The 16,953-nt window shown below is 42.2% G+C and overlaps 1 long non-coding RNA gene across 2 annotated transcripts in view; it reads right to left on the bottom strand.

Moving 5' to 3' along the window:
• LOC140214098 (uncharacterized) overlaps nucleotides 1-16,953 on the bottom strand; it is a 174,747-nt gene that overhangs the window by 99,903 nt on the left and 57,891 nt on the right. For both annotated transcript variants that reach the window (XR_011891020.1, XR_011891021.1), the window contains one exon: nucleotides 15,561-15,631. This is a non-coding gene — a long non-coding RNA (uncharacterized lncRNA). The remainder of the gene's footprint in view (nucleotides 1-15,560; nucleotides 15,632-16,953) is intronic.

The following is a 16,953-nucleotide window of genomic DNA, read 5'->3' as shown; positions in this document are numbered from 1 at the left end:
TCAAAATTTTAACGAGTGAAAGAGTGAAGACGACGTTAAAATGGACGCCGACTGAAATCTGCGAGAAGGAAACTTGGCATAGGACAAACCAAGATCTGTGCACTGAAAGATAAGCAGAATAATATCATCAGCAATCTAGAATGTATAGTAAAAGCAGCGGGAGAATATTATACTGACCTGTGGAGTACTCAGAGGAGCCAGGAACCTCCATTCGAAGCAGTAATGAACAAGTTGCAGAAACTGCTACAACTAGCGATGAGGTCAGAAGGGCCTTGGAAGACATGAAACGGGGAAAAGCAGCAGGAGACGATGGAATAACAGTCGATTTAATCAAAGATGGAGGCGACATAATTCTTGAAAAACTGGCGGCTCGCTATAAGACGTGTCTATCGACTTCAGGAGTCCCAGAACAATGGGAGAATGCAAACAGACTAATCCCCAAAAACGGAGACGTTAAACAATTGAAAAATTACAGGCCCATTACTTTCCTCCCAGTATTATATAATAATGTTCACCAAAATGCTTTGCAATAGAATAAGGGCAAGGCTGGACATTAGTCAACCAAGGGAACAAGCTGGCTTCAGGAAGAGATACTCTACAATGGCTCATATCCATGTCATTTATAAAGTTATCGACAAATCCGCAGAGTATAATACGCCTCTTTATATGGCTTTCATAGATTACGAAAAGGCATATGATTCAGTAGAGATACCAGCAGTCGTAAAGGCATTACGTAATCAAGGAGTACAGACCGCTTACGTAAATATCTTAGAAAACATCTACAGAGATTCCACAGCTACCTTAATTCTACACAAGAAAAGTAGGAAAGTACCTATAAAGATAGAGGTCAGACAAGGACACACAATCTCTTCAATGCTATTCACTGCCTGCTTGGAAGGAGTATTCAAGCTATTAAACTGGGAAGAATTAGGAGTAAGGATCGACGGTGGCTATTTCAGCAACCTTCGGTTTGCAGATGACATTGTTCTGTTCAGCAACACTGCAGACGAGTTACAACAAGTGATTGAGGACCTTAACAAAGAGAGTGTAAAAGTGGGGTTCAAGAATAATATGCAGAAGACAAAGCTAATGATCGATTGCCAAGCAAGGGAACATGAGTTCAGGATCGAAAGTCAGCCTCTAGAGTCTGTGGATGAATACGTTTACCAAGGCCGATTAATCACAGGGAACCCTGATCATGGGAAGGAAATTCACAGAAGAATAAAAAATAGGTTGAGGCGCATACGGCAGACATTGCCAGCTCCTGACAGGACGCTTACCATTATCATTGAAAAGTAAGGTGTACAATCAGCGCATTTCACCGGTGCTGACATAAGGGGCAGAGACTTGGAGACTGACAAAGAAGCTCGAGAACAAGCTAAGGACCGCAGAAAGAGCGATGAAACGAAGAATGTTAGGCATAACGTTAAGAGACAGAAAGAGAACGGTTAGGATCAGAGAGCAAACGGGAATAGCCGATATTCCAGTTGACATTAAGAGAAGAAAATGGAGTTGGGCAGGTCATGTAATGCGCCAGTTAGATAACCTTTGGACCAGTAGGGTTACAGAATGGGTACCAAGAGAAGGGGAGCACAGCCGACGACGGTGGAAGTCAAGGTGGGGCGATGAAATTGGGAAATTCGCGGGCGATAGTTGGAATCGGTTGGCACCGGACAGGGGTAATTGGAGATCGAAGAATGAGGCCTTCATCCTGCAGTGGACTTAAAACAGAATGATGATGAAGATGATGATGACGATGATGAATTACTGCCAGGATATGCGGTTTTTGTTTTAGTTTTATTGTTACTGAAAAACTAACAAGTGTATTTACCGTGGGGATACCACAATGCGTGGGATCAGTCTTGTGAACGGCGCAGATTATAAATTTTGTATTGCCAATTGAAACAGAATATGATACAGAGGACTACGTATGCGTGTTCACTCCACGTTATTAGGGGAAGCCCTGTGTCATATAGCCTAATGTTGCACATCCGCATAACGATGGCTTACGGGGTTCGCCTGCTTTTAACATGCCTTTGACGCTTTGAAGTGTTTGAAGTGTTTGCCACTTACAAATCTATAAATTTTCGCCAGAGGACGTACGTGAGCTAGTTGCACCGGCTGATTACAATGTTTACAAATATTGGCATGCTTCTTTATTTCGGTATATTGTACTTCCTAAATTTATGTGCTTGACAGCTTTTGGAGGCATGCTGCAAAATATCCTGGTACCAACAGAATTATTGCATTGGCTCACTAATTCTAAATATGTAATCTGATGACGGTTTCGCTGAATAAGAGCATGAACTCGCCCATTTATTCTGAATGCTGCTGCTGCTCATCGGCGCCACGTTTCTTTATGTGTGTGGGATCTCTACTCGATTTATACTTGAGAACCTTTGAAGACATGCTTCTATATTGTATTGATAGCCTGTTTCCTTAGAACTGTGTTGCACCATAACACATGTGACGTTTCATTACACTCTTACTTGCAAAAGATCCTTCCATTGGCCATGATTAACAAGTTAGTCCATCGTTTTGGCAATTCGGGAACCAGATCTTTCGTTTTTCGCCACGGGTGCTTGGATCTAACAGGCTAGTTCGCCAACGCATGCAAAACTAGCATACATCTGCCCTTTTTGGCTGAAGGCAAAACACGATCACTCATCCATGTGTTTTATTGCGCTGCCACTTGGCGGTTGCTCAGATTTCAGCAACATTATATGCTGTCCGGTGAATCTCCCTTAAAGACCAGCAATTTTTCACCTCGCGCGTTATTTCCCGGCAATTCTCGGATCACCATTATTCTACGTCAGCCAGGGCATGACGCCAAGCCCAAGATTAGCGACAGTACTCTGAGAAACACGAGGGTGCAGTCCTTTGGTTACTGACAGCATGAATTCGAATACTGTTGCTGAGATTCTTGCGTTGTTTATTGAGAATATTGTTGCTGAATGGCTGAATGTATGAACACCCATGCATGCACACAAGAGCTGGCCGATCTGCAACTTCGCTGCCGTAGTCGTTATAATGTCGCAGAATGCCGGAAACGTCATGTATGTGCGTCTCGAAGAATCAACCCATTCATGCTCATTCGAGATGAGTTGGGCAGTACGGAGTTTTATCGCCGTCTTCTTTCATGCCCCACAAATTCTGACTTGCCGAAACTGAGGATGTGCTTTTACAAGGTTCTATTCAGTAGTGAAACACGTGTTTGTTTTATTATCAACCATTTTAACAGGTTGATTCCCCTTGAAATGGGACACGAATCAGCAACCTGATCTCTGACCATCTATACAGTCATAGGCGACGCATGGAGAAAAAGTTTACCGTCCTTATCGAAAAAGTTGTCTTGTTCTAAACCACGCTTAATTAACAGACAGCTGATTCTCTCTCTTTTTTTTTTTGTCTTCTTACCTGAACCTCTTGAAGAGCGTGTAAAAAAAAGACAGACCAAATCTTTCGTCTCCCCACTCTGTAAACATTCCAGTATTTTCCTTTTCGCGTCAGTGTGCTGTCACAATCGCAGCTCACTTCCATTGTAATAGGAGTTCATTATTGTTTATTATCCTTACTGTAATTACTTTTGCACAAGCTGATATCATCGAAAATTTACTGGGACATAGGTCTTTTTCTGTTAAGGAAGACAGTTTGCAAACTTTAACGCAGCTTTGATCTAACAAAAAATGAGTCGATGTTCTGTAATTAGCCTTCGAACATATGTTTTTTTTTCTAATTTTTGTACCAGAACATGGTTACTTAAACGACAAAAATACCCTTTAGATGGCAAATGTGGAAAACGAGCACTATAAGTTTTGAAACGGGGTGCGAAAGTTACCTGCCGTCTTTGGGAGTCGATTGGCTTCATAGCGATTTGACCCACCTGCTGCATTAAAGGAGCTACAAATTCACAAAAAACTAGTTTTTGCTGTGACTACTGGATACGCGGCTGGAAATATGATTTAGTTCTTCATATTTTTCAATATTGACTGTCAAGGCAATGCTCACCTTTTACAGCAGCACACTTGTTTGTGTATCAGCAATCGATCGTATATTAAATTCTCAAAACTTTCCATTCCTAGTATGTTGTCGCGTTCACATAATACGCTCAAAAGTGAAGGGTGCTTTGTTTCTGATGAGATCCGAAGAATACGCTCATATGCCGTGGGTACCATCACATTGCCTTGCGTCAGCAACTTAGTCAAGCCGCAGCCGCGAGGAAGAGCCCCATGAAGATTTCTGCTGTCCCGGTCAAGTATTGCAAACTGGTAAGCTATTGCAGCCGTCAGGAAGAATTTCGCAGAGTTGTTGGATAAATCATGCTATAAATTATGTTCCTGGTGAATTACAGGCGTAATGATTCAAAGGTCAACATTTACCGCAAATTCTGGAAAATATTGTTTTTGCTCAGAAAAATAGCATTATCCTAAGCTAACAAACATTTTGCTGCGAAGTAACGCTCAATTATTGTAGAGTGTCTAATACATCAACTGAGCTAAAACGATTACGTTACCTCAACAATAATTTTGTAAGTAAAAAGTATGGTTAAGCAATCAATCGCCTTCATATTGGGATGTTAGGGTTCAAAAAAATCTTTTGAGATAATTGTCAACGGGAATGTCATTGTTGTGAGTGAAAAGCTCACATTTCCTTTTTTTCCATCTTGGACGGAAGTTTGAGTGCTCGAATTTTTTTTAAAGTTTGTTGACCGAATTACCAAAGCAGATACATGTACGACTTCGCAAATCCAGCACTTCTCTAGATATTTAGATAAAGAAGGTATGTAGCATGCTGAATTCTATTATTACGCATTCACGAATTTGAACAATTTTTATTTAGAGCACGTTGAGAAAATAAAAAAAAATATTTGAGCTCTCGTTTGCGCCTGCCATCATCCCTTAATAAGGGACGTCATGAAGGACTGTCAGCATTTCATATGTAAGTATAAAAGGAATCTGAGAAATTGGCCCAAAGAAACGCAAGGAGGTAAACGAGATGCAAATTACCAGTTTGCGACCCCGCATGATGCTGGCGCGAAAAGAGAGTTAGAAAAAAGAAAGACGGAGAACGAATGAAATATTTTCAGTTATGACCTTCTTCAAAGCCTTTGCCAGAGCACACAGGTAAAGTAAGGGTATGGTCCTCTAGGGCTAGTGCGTTTTGTAACTTCGTTCTGCAGAACCTCGCATTTCGATAGTCTAAGTGAGAGTTCGTTTTCTTTAGTAGAGTGCAGCGGTCAGACGTTTCCTCACGTCTACCGGGCCGTAGCCAGATACTAGAGCAGATATAAGACCAAGGTTTCTTCTGTATACCTCGTCCCTGCATTCACTGTATTAGAGATTGCTGTCTTCTAAATAAAGCCCGCGTTGCTAGCTGTTGCAAGAAAAATGATTCGCCGAGGTAAGCTTCCTCTCAGATGAACTATAGCAACACTCCGCCTCGTCGCAAACTTCTCCGAGACGTTGCACGCATTATGTGGGCGGAGATTCCCTGGAGAACTTGCACGTAAGCCTCACAGAATGATCCGAGTAAGTTCGAAGCGATTGTTTTGTGTGTATGGGCTCACGTCTCGCAACTTGCTTTTGCTGCGGCCTAGTGGTGCGGTTGTCGCTATATTTGGCTCCATTTTTGATGGCCACTAACTCGTCTTCAGAAGCAGTCATCATTTACTTTTCTTTATCACAAAAATAGGAGAGCAGTGAACCTGTTTGGCAACACAGACATCGGTGCTACCGTGGCAATTCGGCCTAAGCGGTCTGAGAGGCATATGTACATTGCCGTAAAAGGTAGAGGCGTGCAAAAGAGCACGAAAATATTGCGAAAGGTTCCTGACAGAGCAAGCGCACATGCCATGCTGTTCGCCGTTTTACTTCGTGCTTGTTACCTGTTCAGTACTGACCGCTGTAAATAAATGAATGGTTGACGACACTACGTTTGATCGGGTAGTACATTCGTGTGAAAAAACAATGATTCCGGCTAGAAAGATGTAGTAAAAAAGTATTAGACGGTTTGGCTTCCCTGCCGAAATCGTTTCTTAAAGTTTGTGAACATGGATTCTGTATGGAAAACTAAACGACTCATACTTATAACAAACACCTTTTTTGGTCGACGTCCACCGCTTGTAATGGTGATATGTGGTGTTTCAACGGTGCAAGGGCCAGATATGACCAAAGAGTACTACAAAACAAGATGATGTGTCGTGAATAAATTCTTAACGAAACGTAAAAACTGAGTGCTACTGGTCATAGCGTGGTTGTAACAAATTGAATTTCATTAAGAATAGGTAATGAAAAAGGTTATAAGAGTAGCAGTAACAACCATGCTCCAAGAGTGCCCTTACAAGCAAGAGATGTTAGGCACGTGGTACAAATATCCTGGCCAAATGAGTTTCAGTATATTCAGAATCCTCTACTCTGTACAATGACAACAGTTGCCCAGCAAGAGGGTACGTATAGTTTGTAAATTTTGTGACGATCCGATTTCGTAAAATGAGTTGTCAATCACCACTCATCCCTGTCTGTCGTTTTACAATTAGGGTGAGGTGAAGGAAGACCAAGAATACAAGCAGTGTTCTGGTGACCATGATTGCCTACACCCGCAACCTTCTGCTGGCATTACATGGTTTCTAAGCCGGCGCATTCCATTAACAGCATCTTCAGAGAAAACGGATGTAGAGGCCTCAGCTGCGGCAGATGTTTTTGAACGAACTATGGGTGTCGCAAAAGCGTGTCATTAGAATGTCGGCAGCATTGTGACAACAGTCCCTTGCCGCTTGCAAGCCGTCTATGGAAGGACGTAGCTGCGGCTTCACTCGCAAGGGTACGGAATTACTGGAATTTGTCACCTTTAGCGAGATTTTCACATTCATGTACGAACGTCGTTAACTGTTCCCAGAAGCTCGGCCAGTTGCAGATCTCTCCATCAAAGCAGTGATGCTGTATCTTGGGAGGTTTCACAGAGCCGCTGCACGGAACTTAAACTTTTTCCTAAGTATTGTCTGATGGCATTGCCGCATATGATACAGACGTCTCCGCAGAGCTTCTCAACGCAGGATCTCCTGCCTTAAAATGACCAGTATCTTCGCATTTTAGTATAGTTGAACATTCCACGGAAAGCTCTTCGTCGGTAATGTACGTACTCTTCCCATTCCGAGTTACTCTTCAGTAAGTCAGTGTTGTTCATTTCAAGTCTTTCAATAAAAGCAGTTACCGTTTCTAGTTAGGATGTGTCCAATGATGCATTAGCTTCACCAATAATACAGCTGTTCTGTCACCTGCGTGCCGTCCTCTTTGAACTTATTCATGCTACAATTCATTAAGGCTTCGCTCACGTTCCGTTGATGCCAGAAGTTTGCAAGATGGACATTCGTTTAGTCAAACGCCATTCTTTCACTGCAGCGCTGGGATGGATCCAGGCCGTCTCACGGTAGCCACCAGGCGAACTTGCACTGTAGCCTCGGCTAAGTGTCAGTTTTCTTTCGCAAGCTTCCTGCTGTCCTAGGCTCTCCGATTCCACCGGCTTTCGGCGAACGTTCCGTCATAACTGTTCCGGCAGGCCGTCCTGACGCTGTCACTCTTCTCCCTGCTTGTGGGACCAGAAGACGTAAAGAAAGTCCAGGCACGAAGCAGAAACAAAAAGTCATTATATTTACTGCTCGACCGCCATAAGCAATGAATCCATGGAGATAAATCACGTCACTTCTTTTTCTCCTGTCTTCTATCCACCATGCTGGCGTACGTCATTCCATGTTCCTTTGATTTCTTCAATCTGCCTCTTAAAGAAATAACAAATATTCAGCATAAAGCTCGTGCCAGGGCCGAGAGCGTAGTGCTGCACTGACTTAGCGTGCTATTTAGTCACGCCGTCACTCTTTTCCGAGCTCCTCTTTCCGAAGCTGCCTTTTATCTCTTACCTTTTCTATTTTGTCAATTTCTGTCTATTCTTGCTCCAATTTTCTTTGACTCATTCTTATTTATATACTCGTTATTCGCAGTAAACAGAGCCTTCTTTGTACCTTTCCGTCCCTCGTCTCGTATTTTGTTCAGCAGATAATCCTAGCGTGCTAGTGTTAACACCTGCACCGGGTTACGCCACATGTCTTCATAGTTGCTCGCCACCGTGTCATGTGCAACTACCTACCTTCCTCCAGTTCATTATAATAGCGCTTTATAATAGCTCTTTATGCTCCACCTCCCCCACCATTTGATCGAATACTGTAGAGGTCCTAGCCTCTAATACCAACGTGTTGGTAATAGAGGCTTCCCGCTCTTTTCTCAAAAGAGCCGGTAATTTTATCACGAAGCACGTGTTTTGCAGACAAGTTCATGGTGATACTCGCGGTGCACAATTCGTAGATTTTTCCAACATCAAATGATTTAATATTTTTAAATGAATCGACATATACCCCCACTCTTGACTAAGACTACGCACGTAGCTAGATTGATGTAACGCTCGCATCAGTTACTCTCGCCTCGTAAAGAGTACCGCTGAAAAGCTTTATCCGAGCAGAAATACATTATTTTCTCATCTTTTCGCAGAAAAAAGCCGAAACCTAAACTACTCACAAAAATAAGCGCACAAAAAAACTTGAAGTGACTTCGAAATTGTAGTCGGTTTATAGTGGTACAACAAATTTCCCTGTATTTGAATGCCAGAATTTGTTATGAAAATTTTTCCTGAATATTACAAGTTAAAACAGATATTTAAGAATGGTGGTTCCATGACGACGCGGAAGTAACTTTAGCTGGGCGCCCACGTTTTCGCTGCTGTTTACCTCAGTGGTTCAGGCGTACACCCCCAGTGGTAGATTGACCATGAATCGTTTGGTTACGTTAAGCGGATAAAAACGAGGGAATTAAGAATTTGGATTCCTCAGCTTTGAAAGTTTCTCCCATAGGAAAAAAAAGCATTCTGAAGGACCATAAGTTCGCCAGCTTACCACTCTCATTGAAAAGAAAGATGTACAGTCAGTGCGTTCTCGGGTGCTAACATATGGGGCAGAAACTTCGATACTGACAAAGAAGCTCGAGAACAAATTAAGGACCGCGCAAAGAGCGATGGAGCGAATAATGTTAGGCATTACGTTAAGAGACAGGAAGAGAGAGGTGCGTATCCGATAGTAAACGGAAATAGCCAACATTCTAATGGACATTATCAGAAGAAAATGGAGTTGGGCAGACCGTGTAGTACGTCGGTTAGGTAACCGGTGGACCATTACAGCTAGCGACTGGGTGCTGAGAGAAGGGAAGCTCTGTAAAGGACGGCAGAAAACTAGGTGGGGTAAGGAAATTAGGAAATTTGCAGGCGCAAGTTAGAATCGGTTGGCGCAGGACAGGGGTCGCTGGAGATCGCAGGGAGAGGCCTTCGTCCTGCAGTGGACATAAAATTTGCTTGCTTGCTCGCTTCCTTGCGGCTGCTGATGATGATGATCTGAACTTGACATCGATTCGCCCAATGCCACCGTGAACGAATAAAGATATGGGACCTTGCCTATTAGAAGACACTAGGTCGAAAAAATTTGCAGAGGCCCCTTTCCGGACCCATCTTGTCCCAGAGCTCCTGTCAATGCACGTACTCCCAGATATACAGCGACCAGTTGTTGGCAGCAATCAAGCCTTTAATTTGATTGCCGGTGGCATTCACGTGCTGTCGTTCCTGAAAGCACCAGCCGTGCCCCAGTGCTTGCGCAATTTATCTTTTGGTAGTTTGTACTTTTGCTCTTTCATTGGCCTCGAGTGCATACTGTACATCAAGCGGTAAAAAAAAAATACACAAATGAGCCTGGAACGTCCACTGTCACGCAAAATAGCATAGGGAGATAGAACCTTACTGAAAGAGTGATTTTTCTTAGGATGCAATGCTTGCCCTAGGGGTCATTAGTTTTGCAGTTACTCTTCATTGCTTGTAAGAATTGTCGGTAGCATGCCGAGGTTCTTATGATACTTAAGATAAACTGCGGAAGTCGGGCTGCAGATATCCACGCATGCATTTATTTGACTGGCAATGAAGCTTCCCCCCGAACGTGTGTTATTTGACAGGATTGGAATGAGTGGCGGTATTTCAACAATTTACAAAACAGAAACACTCACAAATTCCAACCACAAAATAACCTTGAAGAAAGAAGAAACAGCATCGTTCGTTCCGATAACTTTGCAAATAAGCTAGCACGTACCTTCATGTAATTATTATATTTCCAAAGTTTTTCTTGCTTTGGGTTCTGATTGTCTGACCTTTCATATATTATACATTGTTACTCGCTTGTCCTTTAGTGTACAGCCCCTCGTGCTTGGGCCAAAACACTGGTCTGCAGTATGTGTAAATAATGAAATAAATAAATAAATAAATAAATAAATAAATAAATAAATAAGTAAAAGCGCTGTGGCGAACATAGCAAGTTACGAGATAAATCAAATCCATGGCACTTAAGAAAAAAAAATTATCTTGTTGACATTTAGGAGTTGCACCTGGCCTCATTTTCAGAACCAGGAACAAAGGAACAAAAAAATGGCCCCGTAAAAACATTTTTTCAGATAAGCAAACTGAAATTTGGGAATGTTCCACCGAATTTTTACTGATGTGTTTGCAGAAATTAAAATAAAGATATGTGTAACGTGCAATGAAGTGTTGCGCTCAAGAAGCAGGCAAGGAAAAGTGCTTGCCCAAACAGGTCTATAAGTACAAGATTTCATATAAAGACATGATCTGCAATGGGTCTGTGACTATCGCCATCGCAGTGGTCGTGCCATGTTCGGACGATGACGGCAGTCGTGCTAACATTACCATAAAATAGTTTGAAAGTTCACTGATATCACGGGTTTCACCGCTGTGCAGCATTATTGTGACTTATGCTGAGTTTTCTCTATAGCATTGTCCACAAAATACTACTGCGTTGTGCAGCAGAGAGTAGACAAAGTCATTATAAGAACTTATAGAATAGAGGATGAACTTGTAGTATTGATAAATCCATTGTACAGGCACCAGATAAAACATGAGGCAGAATACCTGGCAGCGCCAGCCATCGTTGTGTTAGTCGGGCCGCTTAGTTACCCTAATATTTTACAAAATACTGCAGGTGACGTGAACTCACTTATCTTATGAGATGTCTACCACGTTGTATTAAGTGCGCTCAAATCAATTGGAAAACCGCACCTGATAGCAGTCTTGGTCTGAGAGATGCGATATTTTGTGTGGTGTCCGGTCGACGGAAATTCTTTCTGAGCTGAGCAATAAGTATCAAACACTTATCCATGGCTCGGCTCAGAGTACGCACGTTTCCACGAAGTTAGCAGCGCTAAAGAGAATGACTTCCTTATTAACACGCATGATCCGAAACAAAGGAACTCTCTCTCGTTAATACAATTGAAGGCCTTCTTTAGGTCGAACGATACTTTGAGGAACAAGTCTATTATACGGGTGCGCGCTCTTTCGTTGAGGTTATAGGTTTTACTGTGAAATGCACAGGTAAGACGCGCAAGTGATAAAAATGGCAAATCATGGCATAATACGCCGATTCACAATACTGTGCTTTCAAGCTATATCATACCATATCATATCACAATGCACCAAAATTATTTGATAAAAACTGCACCTACTGCAGTTTTCTACTTTTGCGCAGTAAATCTAACGTAATATCAAGCAGCTATTACCTACAGAAAATATTCTTGGTTATTTGTGCATGGTAATTTTGTGAACTACATAGGTCTATTATATATTTCTTGCAAAATTTTTCTGCTTGATTTTTTAAATGACCGATCTTCGTCTATTTGTTCATACGTCAAGTTGACCGCCCTCTCTCCAACCTGCGGCAAATCTTGCATGTTATTAACATTACTAATGAGACAAGCTGACTTTCTAATCTAGGACGATTTGATCGTTCTAGATATTAAACTTCCTTGGATGAGTAGAAGAAAGTTATTGCATAGCCCAGTATGGCGCATAGATTTGTGGTTTGTTTCAATAAAGCTCGTGTTGTGAAGCTCGCCACGTGAGCAGAGGTAGTGCGCTATAGTAGTGTGGGCTCCAGTGGCAATAGCAACAAAATACGAAGTGAATACGCAGAGATAAAAATAAGCGTATATCTTATAAGCAAAAGCGGACTCGTCACGTTTCTCTTTTCTTGCCGCAATAACACGTCGAGCGTTTATGTGTTACGTCATTTCTCAACGATGGTTAGCTTACATCTTGCTTTACACGTTAACTCCGTTACAATGCTCATTTGAATAGCGACATCTGTAGTGACAGCTTTTATCGAGCAGTATTAGGTCGCTTGTGGGCATCTATTAAGCGCGCACAAAGTGGTTTGACACGGAATAATTCAACATAAGGCCAACATGAGGACCAGACCAGCATATCCATATCTTCAAGCATTCAGTTTGCTTTTCTTCTAAAATAAAACCGCGCGGATCGTACGGTCTCTTTGCGCTTTTTTTCTATTTTCGTTGTTAGAGTTTGCCCCCAGACCTTTTATGAAACGAGAAAAAAGCCTCTAGCAATGTTTGAAGCGGAGACGAAATCCTTGATAAGGAGGTCCAGGCAGGTTAGTGTTGCACTGAGCTATCATTCGAACGTATCTGGTGCTGGTAAACAAGCGGCCACGGGCTGCCTATATACTGTTCTTCAGAGTTACACCACGAATAAGGACAGTGAGAAAGCACTCAGGAACCTTCGAAGGAGCTGTCTGCACCATCGCTAAGTGCCGGTCGTAATATCTGCCGGGGCGTAACGTTGCTGGACGGCACTCTTGACAAGCTTTCGATAAAAGCCAGGGTTATAGCTCAGGAAGGGAGAGCTCATGAGCCAGGGCGGCTCCAAATCGAGTCTCGAGGTTAACGAGCCATGCACTGCCGCCAACGTATCGTCGAGTGTTCCATCAAATTGCATCAAAACGCTCATATAACAGGATAACTTTCTCGCCGTGTTTGGGTTGTGCGAGACTAAATATTTGCAAGATATAGGCGTCGGAATGACCTTCGGTCAGAAAAGGGTGCATTTCAATTTTGCTTTATGGAATACGGGGCCAATCGGTCGTGGCAGTTACAAGGTTACGGAATACGAGTGCAGAGCCGACACGCTACGAAATTTATTCACGCGCAATTTCAGAATGGAAATCGCTTACCGGGCAACGTTTCCACCACTACGTATTCTCAAATCTTTATATTTAACGCTTTTCTACTTCTAACAAGAAAGCAAGACGGTCGGCAAGAAGTAGGTAGATTGTCGATAAACCACGCTATATTTATTTTACTGAGATTGAAGGTGACCAAACTTATTTGTGTAGAGAGTTGAAACAAGTCACTGTGCTTCAGTGACTGTGGCGCTGCAGTGCTGAGCACTAGGACATGGGTTCAAATTTTGAAAGCGGAGTCCGGATTGCGATGGGAGCACGTGCGATTAAAAAACGCTGGTGTGCCATGCTTTGGGTGCCCGTGGTGGTCGACATATTGGAGCAGCCCTCAACAATTACGGCCCTTATGACTGACTGAAGTTTTGGTAAGTTTAACCTCTTCCCCTAACCCCTCTCCAAAAGAAAAATGAAAGCAATCTAATCCAGTATTGGTTTTGTTTTGTGTTGTATACGTGCTACGTGTACATTTCATATAATTGATTCTTGTTCAATATTTAGCCCCCCCCCCATTCCCTCCTCCACCACCTTTCCTTCTTTGGTGCATTGTAGGCGAGTAGGGGCCCCAATAAAAATAAACTAGTGCGAACTCCAATATACAAATATTAGCGGATAAGGTCATTGACAACGAGTAGCCTTTTAGCCAAGCAATGTTCTCATAGGAGTACGAATAATATATTTGCCTGTTGACAACGAATATACTGAAACCTTAAAAGCATACGATTTCCGAGCCCCAATAAGGAACTTGTCCCAATAAGCCCAACAAATATTTCTAACAAAATTTGTCGACCCCAAAGCACACAACGACTAGCGCCATCGTTTTTAAATGCGTAAGCATTCTTTGGCGAGTACCCCAGCAAAAAGTGTCCGTCAAGCGGAAAGTGTAATACTTTGTACTTCCACAAAAATACATAATTCGTGAAGGCATGTAATTGTTATATTAGACTAAATGTAAAAGATTGGTAGCTTTATAAGCAATAAGGAAGACTCGAAAGAAAAATAAAATGTTCAGAGAGGATACCCATATGATCAGATTTATGCATACCCATAGGCATCTATGGGGCTTCGTGGAAATACATGGGAAGCCTATAGTAGGGTGTACCAAATTGAAATTAGAGGTTGTGCCAACTCAAGTTTTGCTTACGCATACTTAGACAACTCCAGTGGAGTATCTGTATACATCCGTTTATTGTCCTAATTTGGAAGTTCACTCATTACAAACACCCGAGTTCAAAGAACCCACACGTAAATGCTCATGTAACATCTACCAACCAGCAACACTTCAGCTACATACTCTTAGTTTTGCCAAGGGGTCTATAATCTCTACAACCATTTTGGAGGGCATTCTTGCGCTTTGTGCACCTCCAGATAGGCGTTCATACTTTCTCGGAAGTACATTCGCGACAGTAATGCCTAGCCCTTTTGTTTCACTATGCACAATGTCTCAAATGCTATGTATATCAAGGCAAAATTTGGTTTACGAACTAGTACCAGTGGTTCGTGACAAGCAGGTATATTTTTAGGGATAATTCTTAAAATAACGAGAAAATTAAAATGCTGAGCTACAGGCACTATGCCAAATTACCAAGGTTTATTATTTGAGAACTGAAATAAAATTGCTATATCAATATTCTTATCATTATTACCTACAGCGAATTCAAAGTGGGACTACCAGAACCCCCTTAAATATCCATCGCCACCAAAACCATCTCATATTTGGTGCCAATTACAACACAATTTCCAACTAAAACATGCGCGACCTTAGTCTAGTACTACAACTTATAAGACCAGAAAGCATAACCTGTAAACATCTCAATTGACGGTGGGTTTAATGTACATATCCATTAGTCTATCATTAAGCATCATGCCACCCTGCGCGGGCACTAATACAAATTACCTATAGACTACTATAGAACCAATATAAATACCTTCTTGACCAACAGTAATCTAATTAGGAAAACTGCTATCAGACTGGAAAATATATTATACAAAGAACACGAGACCTTATTACATTAATACAAATGTGGATTGTATTTATTGCTAGGCTGCAAAAATAGCATTCAAACCGTTTTGAGGGAAAAAAAGAAAGCCCGATACGATGGGTTACGTGAAGTATATCGGCCTAAAAAATACTAGCGCTTTTGCCGTACCTCAGCGGTAATCAATGGTGGAATGCTAATTAGATGTTCTCTTCAACACTAGACCATATTGTATATGTGTGGCTCCTTAGGCACAGGTAAAGCGGCCATTGCCAGCAGCGTCCAAATGGCGTTGACTTGTTTTTGACAAAGCGTACGCATGCTTTTGCCAAGCTATAACGAAGAACTGTAGGCAACGTCGAAACGATATAATTGCTGGTCACATTAGCTAACACGAACGAGACGTACTATCACACGTTGTAAATTGCATCATATGCGCCATGAAACAAAACGTGGCTTACTAATTGGTAGACATCCCCGAGCCTTCGTCTTGCACCGGACCGCTCCTCACAATCACTTGGTAGTGCTCCTGCTGTAGAACAATCAAATGTTATTCATTGATGATAATTTTATTAATTAACTTTTCTACCTTTTTTCTTTCATCCTTTGTTAGGCACATTTTCGACATGTTCGATATTACGGGTTGGCGGGTCGTCGTGTCTGTTTGACGACGGTACTAAGGCGACCACTTTAGACTATCAAGCAGCGCATCTAGGCACACCGCTGAAGTGACTAAACGCAGTTGGCAACATTGCTTATTAGTATTCCCGCTGATGTCATATATTTTCGCAATAGCATGGCGCACCTCATTTCGTTTTCTCGACATTGTTGACAAAAATTAAAAGCGACGTTAGTCAGAGCCAAACCAGGCGCGCATATGAAAGTTATTGGCTATTGTAACGAGGGTCTCGTTGTTGCAACGTTTCAGTGATTGCATAGTACAGAATTTTCTTATAGCGTTTGACACCTTAGGTACGTTAAACGCAAGCATTTGCGGGAGGCTATGGTGCGCGTCCCTTCAAGACTTCTAGTAGAACGTGCTGGAACGCAAGCCAAAGGAAGAGGGTAGAAGATGGGGCGCCTTCTCGTGATTCGTAGACAACATATTTGGACCCAAGATATCCGGACCCAACATATATATATATACTTTGCAACCAAACATGGTAGCCACTAAGCAACCTCGGCGAGTAGGATATTCGTGTTTCGTGGTAAAATTTATGCGAAGAAGCAGATCATCAGATAAACTAAAACACGGGCGTAATGAAGTAATCATAACTCTAATGTTGCCATATACTACTTATGCCAACTAAGCCTCCCCGATAATTACAAGATAACGGATGTAGTCATGCGAACGATAATCTGTGCATATAAATAAACATTGTTCAGGCTAGGCATGCGTATTTTACTTCATTTTATAAAGCTTGCAAAGCTGAGTTAGCCGGCGCTTACGGAACCTGTGCAATCTAGAAGGTGTTACTGCGAAAGGTGTCGAGATCGCAGATCGTGGGCAAATCCACCGATAACTCAGGGTACTGACCACCGAATATTGCAAGTCTGTTATGCGGAAGCTGCGAGTAGGAGGAAAGTTCATTTAAGGGGAGAACTGCGATGCAGTTGAAGAAAAGTCACAACGTTTTCCTTTCCTTGAAACTAAACTTCCTTGAAACTAAAAACTTTCCTGGAAGCTAAACTCGAAACTAAAGCCAAGGAGAGCCCCAGATGAAACAAGCTATAACAAGCCCCATGCGATTCACAATATCTTTTTCGGATAGCTGTGCAGAGGTTGTCAACATATTTCTTAGAAAATGGTATCTGTTGCAATGAGCAAACAGTATGCGTGGGTAATCCTGGTGC

The sequence above is a fragment of the Dermacentor andersoni genome, chromosome 11 (genome assembly GCF_023375885.2).
Source record: "Dermacentor andersoni chromosome 11, qqDerAnde1_hic_scaffold, whole genome shotgun sequence".
NCBI classification, from domain to species: Eukaryota; Metazoa; Arthropoda; class Arachnida; order Ixodida; family Ixodidae; genus Dermacentor; species Dermacentor andersoni.
This window is presented reverse-complemented; position numbering and strand designations above follow the sequence as displayed.